Source organism: Ailuropoda melanoleuca, chromosome 3 (genome assembly GCF_002007445.2).
Source record: "Ailuropoda melanoleuca isolate Jingjing chromosome 3, ASM200744v2, whole genome shotgun sequence".
NCBI classification, from domain to species: domain Eukaryota; kingdom Metazoa; phylum Chordata; class Mammalia; order Carnivora; family Ursidae; genus Ailuropoda; species Ailuropoda melanoleuca.
Genome location: NC_048220.1, coordinates 3,439,628 through 3,449,803, shown reverse-complemented (window position 1 = coordinate 3,449,803; position 10,176 = coordinate 3,439,628). Strand labels below are relative to the sequence as shown.

Here is a 10,176-nt window from a genome sequence, read left to right as displayed (position 1 = left end):
TGATCCCATATAGACAAAATTCCAAAGAACCCATACAAAAAACTACTAGAGCTAATAAACAAATTCAGTAAAGTTGCAGGGTACAAGATCAAGACACAAAAATCAGTTGTGTTTTTATATACCAGCAACTAACACTGAAAATGAAATTAAGAAAACAATACCACTTATAATAGCATCCCAAAGAAGAAAGTACCTGAAAATAAATTTAGCTAAGAACATGGAAGACTTATATCCTGTAAACTATAAAATACTGTTGAAAGAAATGAAAGAAAATCTGAATAAAAAAAAAAGACATCCCATGTTCATGGATTAGAAAACTTGATATCCTAAAAATGGCAATATTACTCAAAACAATCTGCAAATACAATGCAATTCTTACCAAAATTCCAATGGCTTTAAAAAAAAAAAAACAGAAATCCAAACCCATCCTAAATTCATATGGAATTGCAAGGGGTCCTGAAGAGACAAAAGAATCTTGAAATGAATAACAAAGTTGGACGACTCACATTCCCAACTTTAAAATTTACTGCAAAGCTACAGAACGTAGAACAAGTGGAACTTCCAGACATCACTAGTGAGAATGTATAATGATTCAACCACTTTGAAAAAGAATTTGGCAGTTTCTTATGAAGTTAAACATGAACTTACCATATTACCGAACCATTCCACTCCCAGATATTAACCCAAGAAAAATGAAAGCATATATACACACAAAGACTTGCATATAAATGTTCAGAGCAGCCTTATTTCTAATAGTCCCAAAGCATGAACAACCCAAATGTCCCCCAGCAGGTGCAATGGTACATGTATTAGTTTGTTATCACTGTGTAACAAATATCACAAATTAAGTTTACAATTACCACAAACTTAAATAAACATAAACGTACTATCTCCCAGTTTCTGTGGGTCAGGATTCTGGAACATTGTGGTTGAGTCCTCTGTTCAGGGACTCACCAGGCCAAAATCAGGGTGTCAGTAGGGGCTATCATCTTATCTGAGCATCAGAATCCTCCTCCACCATCAAGGAATTTGCACTTGTAGGACTGCGACCCTCAGCTCTAAGAGGCCACCCACCTCTGATCACCATGACAATTTGCTTCTTCAAAGCTAAGAGAACAATCTCTCTCAGGCTACAAATCTGTCTGATTTCAGGAAGGACTCAGTTCCTTGTATAGGGTTCACCTGATTTGGTCAGACCCACCTAGAAGAATCTCCCTTTTCAGTAACTCAAAGTCAACTGACTAATTACCTAAAACCTCATCATAGTCAAAGGTCCCTCCTACACTCAAGGGGTGGGGATTAGTCAGTGTGTGTATAGCTGGGGTGGGAATCCTGGGGGCTGTCTTAGAATGTGGCCCACCACAGAAACAAATTGTGGTATATCCATACAACAGGGATCTTGTTCAGCAACGACAGGGGCAAAGCTTTCAGTACATACAACATCAATGTACTTTAAAATAACTATGCTGGGTGCCTGGGTGGCTCAGTCGGTGAAGTGTCTGCCTTCAGCTCAGGTCTTGATCCTGGGGTCCTGGGATTGAGCCCCACATCAGGCTCCTTGCTCCATGGGGAATCTGCTTCTCCCTCTGCCTCTGCCTTTGCCCCTCTCTCTCTGTCTCTCATGAATAAAGAAAGAAAATCTAAAAATAAAAACTAAAAACATAAAATAACTATGCTGAGTGAAAGTAACTGGATAGATACATTTAATATTTAGACTGTGGTGATGGTTTCATGAGTGTTTACATATGTGACTCATGAGTGTTTATTATATGTCAATTACACAGATGTTTAAAAATGAACTTTGTAACATCTGCTCTTTGATACAGCCCTCAGAAAACATTTAAGTGTGTTTTTCTACTTTTCAAGTGTGATTTTTATGAAATTTAAATACAGGTCAGTTATTTCTCATGAAAACTTAACATTGAAACTGACATTTGTGGTAGGCACGAAATGCACAGCTATTTTGAAGACAGCATGTATAAGGATGTATCATAAGTAAGTTTCATACTGATTACAGACTGGAATGATAGCATTTTGAAGATACTGGGTTATATAAAATAGATTACTCATCTTAATTTTACCTTTTTTAAAAAAAATGTGACCACAAGAAAATTTCAAATTACTCACAGGGTTCCGCGATATTTCTACCGTGCAGCTCTGTTCTAGATTAGACTACCCACAGGTTCCACACGCCACAGAGGAGAAAAACAGCCAAATCCAGAACGAGGGCCACTCTGCAGGACAAATGTCCCCGTTTCTCTAGGAAATCAATGGATCGAAGGCCCAAAAAAAACCCCAAAATGGGAAAGCAAGCAAACAAACAAAAAAGTGGAGTGGCGAGGAAAGAAGGACTATTCTAGAAGAAAATGCAATGTGTGGGGCTTGCTTAGATCCTGACTTGAGCCACCCAAGTGTGAAAAGATACCTTTGAAGTAACTGAGGCATCTGATTACGGACTGGCTATTCAACAACATGAAGAAACGGTTACCAATTTCATGATTAGGTGTGTCATTGGCACCATGCTTCTGTAGATATAAGTCGTCCATATCAGAGTCCTGGCAGGGAAGTGACAGGGTGAGGGGGCAGGAGAGGAAGCCGTGAGCTGACAGCAGGGGAGCTGGGAGATGGGGACATGGTGGTGGTTCAGATTTGCCCTATTCTTTATACATTATTATTATCCTTATCATTATTATTTACGTAGGCTCGCCACCCAGCCTCCAGTATGGAGCCCAACATGGGGCTTGAACTCACAACCTTGAGATCATGACCGGAGCTGAAATCAAGAGTCACACTGAGCCACCCAGGTGCCCCTGCTCTATTCTCTCTACGATTAAGTTTTTGAAAATTTCCATAAGAAAAAGTAAAAAAACGAAAAAAAGAGGAAAGTTGGTGACTTTCTTCCTGAAAGTCCCAGGGGGCGTGGGTGCCGCGTGACCTTGGGCTGCCCTCCCTGACGCGCGGGGGGATGAAGCCGCAGGAGGGGACACGGGCTTCCTCATTAAGGTGAGTGGCAACAGCGCCCGTCGGTTTATTACCCCGCAACGTGCATCTGTCAACGGAGCTGCTCCTGAAATTGGTTACAGCGCCGTAACCTAATTTGTTCCCCCTCCTGACGCTAGCTGTTTGCAAAATATAAGGACATTTTCCCCCGGCAAACATTTCAGAACTGCAGCATGCAGACACTTAACGCCCTTTTCATCATCCAAAGTGCTAATACAATTTGGCTGCGCTCATGCACAAACATCTGTTTTCAATCCACAGGCCACTGGAGGCCTGCACTTCACGCCCAGGACCAGCTGTCACACACTCTGTCATCTCGGGGTCTTAACCCTTTCCACCACCACCCTTGCATGCATTCACACAAACCCCCGAGTGTGCAATGTCTTATCCTGGAGGGGCCTGTCAGAATAGCGCAGGCGTCAGAACCGCGGAGCTGTGACTGCCCCTGGCGTGGTCCGGACATGGTGCCCCTGGGGGACTCATGGGCACCACTGTTAAGCCTCAAAGGACTGGGGAGTTCGACCATTTTCCTGGGGATACATCACAAGTAGATCTCGCCTCCCAACAGGGTCTTCGATGCGTGGTAAGCCTTCTCTGAGGGTCAGAGCCAGCCTCTCTCCCAGTCACCTGCCCAGGGTGGGTCTGGGCCTGTGACCCAGTCCAGAGCCCCGGCCCCTCCCTCCTGGCCCCTCTGCCTGCTTCTCTTGTGTTTGTGCCTGCTGGTTAAGAGGGTAAGAAGGCCCAGAGCCCTCCCACACACTGGTCACCCCCCTGCTGCACTTCCAGCCTATGGGCACAGTGTCCTTGAGCTGCTCTCAGCCAAGATGCACAGAGCAGGCACTGAGTTTCTGGGGTCTTTTAAAATTGGGGGGCCTGGACCCTTGCTCCTTCCTCCCCTCCTACCTGACCACACACATTCTGTCCAACTCCTGATCGACCTTCCGGAGCAGCTGGGGCGTGGGCTTCTCCAGGGAGCCTCCCTTGAGTTGACCCCAGCTGCAGCCCTCCCTCACCCAGGCGTGAGCTCAGACACGCCCTGGGCCCCACACCAGGGCCCGCTGCAGGGAGGTGCCCCAGTGACCCATGGTTCCATGAACTTAGTGGTCTTCCAAGGGGAGAGTGTGTCCCCAGAGTGCAGCCCAACGTGAGGAGTGTGGGAAGAAAATATAAGACCTCCTTTTTAACATTTTAGCATTCACTGAAGGTGCTTTTGTTATGTAATGTTTGCTACATGAAAAGGTTACCTGTTACACATAAGTTACGAAGCATGATGACAAATTAGATGCTGGAGCCCTCCACCCAGTCAGGCAGTGAAACATTATCCATCCCTCCATTTCTTCCACCTGTGCCAGCCTCCCTACCCACCCCCACTTCCACCATTCCCACTATCTGAAATTTCTAAACATTCATTAAAAATATTTTTTCTAACTCATATAACTCAATAGCAAAAAAAGCCTCCCAAACGATCCAGCTAAAATGGATTATGATTAATTAATGGTTAAGAATTAATTATACGTCAACTTAAAAAAATGGGCTGAGGGTGTGAATAGATATTTTGCCAAAGAATATATACAGATGGCCAACAGGCACATGAAAAGATGTCAACGTCACCCATCATCGGGGAAATGCAAATCAAAACCACAACGAGATGGCACTTCACACCAGTCAAAAGCACCTTGCACTAGTATCAAGAAGACAAGAAATGACATGTGTTGGCGAGGATGTGGAGGAAAGAGAACACTTGTCACTGTTGGTGGGAGTGTAAACTGGGGCAGCCACTGTGGAAAACAGTATGGTTCCTCAAGAAATTAAAAATAGAGCTACCCTATGATCCAGCAATTCCACTTCTAGATAAATATCTAGAATATTTATCCAAAGGAAACAAAAACACTAACTTGAAAAGATATCTGCGCCCCCATGTTCATTGTATCATTATTTACAACAGCCAAGATGTGGAAACGACCTAAGTGTCCACTGATGGATGAATGGATAGACAAAATGTGGTGTGCCACCACTAACATCACTGTCAATGGTGAAAACCTAAGAACTTTCCCCCTAAGGTCAGGAACAAGATAAGGATGTCCAGGCTCGCCACTGTTATTTAACACAGTGCTGGAAATCCCAGCCACAGCAATCAGACAAGAGAAAGAAATAGTAGGCATCCAAATTAGTAAGGGAGAAGTAAGACTTCCACTATTTACAGAAGACAAGATGCCATCTAGGGAAAACCCTGAAGACGCCACCAAAAAATTCCCCTTGTTATCCCTTTAATGTCCGTAAGGTTTTGGTGACTTGTGTTTTGTCCTAGTTAACTCTTGCTAAGAGTTTGTCAATTTTATTAATTCTTTCAAAGGGTTTTTTCTCTATTGTTTTCTGTTTTACTTATTTTCCCTTCTTGCGAGATAATGTTTATAAAGAGACAGTAAGCACTCAGACAGGCAAGCCCTCCTAGCTGCTTAGCTCATGTCTGTCCAGTGGTCAGATGGATGGACAGACGGGTGGCTGGGCAGAGAGTGGGGCCCCGGAAAGACAGAAGGAGCAGACCGGTCACACCACCTAAAGACAGCTCTGACCGTAAACATCTCACACCATAAACAGCATTGACCGAGCTTGAGGCCCACCTGGGCTGGGTGACGCTGTGAGGTCCCCTTACGTCCCTGAGCCTCTGTTTTTCCCAAGGCCGCACGTCCTCCCTCGCTGGCCCTATGTGCAAGTGCTTCTATCATCAGAGAGAAGTGTTCATTTTATTATTATTATTATTTGGCCAAACTCTGTGGCTTTTGAATGCTCTTTAGATTTAAAAACAAACGAACCATTTGCTGACCAAATAAATCAAGGAAATCTTCATGCTGTAGGGGTAATATTTCCCTTATTTTGAGAGGCTGCTCTCCTACCTGCCCTTGGGGAGATCTGGTGCACATAAAGCAGGGATTCACCAATGAGGGTGACCCCCGGGGCAGGACGGGAAGGCCTTTAACTGGCAATGCTGGGGCTTGTGGTGGCTTTCTTCAAAAATAATACAACTGAGGGGGCGCCTGGGTGGCACAGTGGTTAAGCGTCTGCCTTTGGCTCAGGGCGTGATCCCGGCGTTATGGGATCGAGCCCCATGTCAGGCTCCTCCGCTGTGAGCCTGCTTCTTCCTCTCCCACTCCCCCTGCTGTGTTCCCTCTCTCGCTGGCTGTCTCTATCTCTGTCAAATAAATAAATAAAATCTTTAAAAAAAAATAATACAACTGAGGCAGCCCCCACCCCCAGTCAGGGGCCTTTCACAGACGAGTCCTTAAGACACTTTCTGGCTGAGTTTACATGGCTTGGTGATGTGGGGTGTCCTCGGTGGCGGTGGACTGGGTAGTAAGGCCTTAAGGAAGTCATGGAGGCAGACGTGCCATACGTGAGAAGGATCCCTTTTGCAGGCCCGAGCCCAGGGAACTCTGCTGGGCAAGGGAGGGCCAGGCCCCCCTCTTGCCATCATGACTGAAAGTGAGGGACACACACTGGGTCTCCAAGAAGGGAAGGAAATGCACACACACCGGATGCCTACTCGGGACCAGACACTGGCATTATGGGCCCCATTTGGTGTCTGGAACCCAGAAGGATCCCCCAGCAAGGAAGTAGGGGGTTCAACCCGGCCTTCTGCTACCTCTGGTTCCTCGAGGAATCTTTGGGGGCTCTGCATGGTGGGGGCATGGTGAGCACAGTGACATGGACAGGAAGGGGACCAGGAGGGATGACCGGATGGTGGGAGGGGAAACTGAGCCAGGACACCCCAGTAAAGCCTGCAGCCCCAGGGCCCTGGCCTCTCCTCCCCACCGCCCCTCTCCACACCATGGCTGGCAGCTGCCTGGCCCCCAGGAGGCCACAGGATGGGCTGGTGGAAGGTCTTCTTCTCCTAGATACGCATGCCTGTCTGTAATCTTAAAACAACTTCGACCCAAAACACTGAGCCTGAATCGAGGTTTGAGGAAAGAGTTCAACGAATCCAGATTATGGGAGAAAACTGACGTGAAGCCTTCAGACCCATGTCAGGAAAGATGAACAATATGGAGGGACAGTGGTGGCTGGAAAGATTCTAGTAAACACGACAAAGACATGTGACGCATGACCATCGATCGGATCCTGGATGCAAAGATAAGGCCCCAAAGGACATTCCTGGCGAGAGCTGGTTGTGGACTGCATAGGAGAAAGGTTTCTGTGTTGACGTTTCTTGAGTGTGACACCTGCACTGAGGTTCTGGAGAATGTCCTTGCTCTAAGGAATGCTGCTGTATTTGCTCTCACACGGTTCAGCGGAAGTCATGAGCCCTGAGATATACATGTGCTGCTGGGGATCAATGAGGAATGGATCCAGGTGGGGGAGTATACCATTCTATATGAAGCCTTCGGAGCAAAAAGCCTGGGTACACCTCCAGGTCCCTGGAGATAAGGGCAGCCACCTAAATGTGGATGGACCAGGAGAGCAAAGGAAACCGGCCACACTCAGGCCTGGAGCTCAAAAGGGACAGAAGGTGTGTGGGACCAGAGTGGGCTGTCTCAGAAACGCCCTGCTTCCAGAGGATGTGGCTCAGAGGTGGAGGCCCCTAGAGGGTTGGGGGTAAAGGGACAGGAGGAAGTGGCATGGGGAATTCAACTGCCTACAGAAGCAAAAGCGAAGGGTAAATTCAGCAGACAGCTAACCATCCTGCATCCCATGCGACTCCAAATAAGGGTCATGCAGTTCCTGAAACCAACACAAGAGGGCACTCCTAAACTAAGAAACCTGAGGTTCCCCAAATCCCCGGATGCCTACATTTGTCTATTACTAGCAGTCCCCGCAAACATGAAGACATTTCTAAGTTAACAGAAGGTAACAGGCGATATCCACACAAAAGCAGTATAAGGAGCTGACAATCCTTCTCCCCACAAACCCACTTTCCAGGGGAACAATGTGACACAACATCCTGACTTGAGCGAACTTAAGAAAGCATTCTGAGACATGACAAATCACCTTAAGAATAAATTTGAAAACTCCAAACAGAAATGAACACACACAGAGAAAAAAAGGCAAACATGAAACCAGAATTGCCCAAACCCAGGTGAGAAAATGAAAAACACAACATCATCTCAGAAGTGAAGACTCAACCAGACGATCTCTTAGGGAGAATAGATTTGACGGAGATTTTAATAAAGCTCACTGAGGAGAGGAAGGAAAACAACCACAAAACCAAAATGAAATAAAAATAGGGGTAAAGAGGATGATATAGAAAATGATAGATACAGAAGATGGGCAAAAAAGATCTAGTATACAGACATAGCATTGGAAGAAAAACAATGCAATTCACATTATAATCATTTTCCAAGAAAACTTTCTGGAAATAAAAAGACAACTTGAGTCTGCATATTAAACTGCTCCCCTGAAGTCACCTGACCAAGTCGGTACTGAGTGGGCAACTCCAAGGTATTTCTTAGTGAAATGATTAGACTTTAAAGGTAAAGAAGAAAAAAACCCTTTGGAGCTCCAGGAGAAATGATGAAGTCACTCTAAAAGGAAGAAAAGTGTGTTTATATCAGACTTCTTGACAACAGCATGTCAGCAATACAACCCAGAGCGACACTGTAATGAGTTCAAGGAAAGCAAGTGTGAGCCAGGATTTTATAACCAGCCAAACTATCCTTCAGCCACCAAGGGTACAGAAAACCATTTCAACAGGAAGGAAATCAGGGGATGTTGTACTGACAAGTCCTTCTGGGAGAAGCCATCAGAAGTGACGCTGTATCAGACCCAGGAATGACTGGGGAGACCGTAGCGAAAATAAATATTAGCAAGTCAAATCCAACACCATTGTGCAGGACAGACTCTCAAGGGCTCACTATGCCTGTCTCCTGGCATTCATGCCCTTGAGTGTGGATGGAACCTTTCCTCTAACCAAAAGAATACGACAAGCCAATGGGATGTCAATTCTGTGATTCTGTTATATAAGACCCTGTCTTGCTAGATTTTCTCTGGAGACTCTCTTTCCTGGCCTGATGGAGCAAGAGACCATGTTGAGGAAGCCCATGGGGCAAGGAACTACAGGTGGTCCCTAGTAACTATGGGTGACTTCCAGAAGCTGAGGATAGAGTCCAGCCAACCACAGTCAGGCAACTGGAAAGAAGTGAACACTCCTGGCAACTATATGAATAGAAAAGCAGATCTATTCCCAGTTGAGCTTCTAAATGAGGACCCAGTCCCGGCCAACACCAGCAAGAACCCAGCAAAGCCGTGCCAGGACTTTGGATCCACAGAAACTAGGAGATAATGGGTGTGTGCTGTTTTAAGCTACTGAGTTTATGATAACTTATTACACAGCAAATAGATGGCTCACATAACCATATTAAAACATCATATATCATGCCCAAGTGCTTCCATTTCAGGAAGGCAAGGATGGCTTAATACCCATATTTAATAAACTTTGTGTCTTATTGTTTGCCTTATCCTCTCATCCTGGACCCGAAATTAGGACATCCATTAATATCCATCTCCTTGTGCTTGCTTCGGCAGCACTCATGCTGGAGTTGGAACGATAAAGAGATTACCACTGCCCCTGCACAAGGATGGCACAGAAATTTGTGAAGCATTCCATATTTTAAAAATATATATGATTCATTGTATTCATAGTGCTAGGGGAAATATCATATAATAACCTCCACATAGGTCTTCAACAAAAATCAATATTCATTCCCTGATTTTAAGAAGCCACCCAATAAAATAGGAATTAAGGTATACTCCCACATACATATACATTGATCTCCCTATCCCCTATCCTAAAGTCAGCATCTCTCCGAACGGAGGAAGACTAGAGGCCTTTTTACTAAGCTCAGGAACAAGGGAAGGAGGCTCCTTTATATTCAATATTTAATTCTGAATTGGAGGTATTTAGCCAATTTAATTAGGGAAAGCAAGTAGGTGCACAAAAGTCAGTGAAGAAGAAGTAAAATTTCCAGATGACAGCATACCTAAACTCTCTAAAGAATTGATGAAACAGACAACAAATGACGTAGATAGACGCAAAACAACACACGCACGCCCACAATGACCCATTCAAGATATGACAGAAGAAAAAAATTTATAATAGCAACAAAGCCAAGTACCCATGAATAAACTTAACAACAACAACAAAAAAAATGTGAGGAAAATTCCAAAATGCTCCCAGAGGCGGTT

The 10,176-nt window shown here is 45.1% G+C and overlaps 1 non-coding gene across 1 annotated transcript; it reads left to right on the top strand.

The window, feature by feature from the left end:
• Window positions 1–9,500: 9,500 nt before the first annotated feature.
• On the top strand, window positions 9,501–9,604 carry LOC117801631. The gene has a single exon (XR_004624392.1). It is a non-coding gene; the product is annotated as a U6 spliceosomal RNA (small nuclear RNA).
• Window positions 9,605–10,176: the final 572 nt, after the last annotated feature.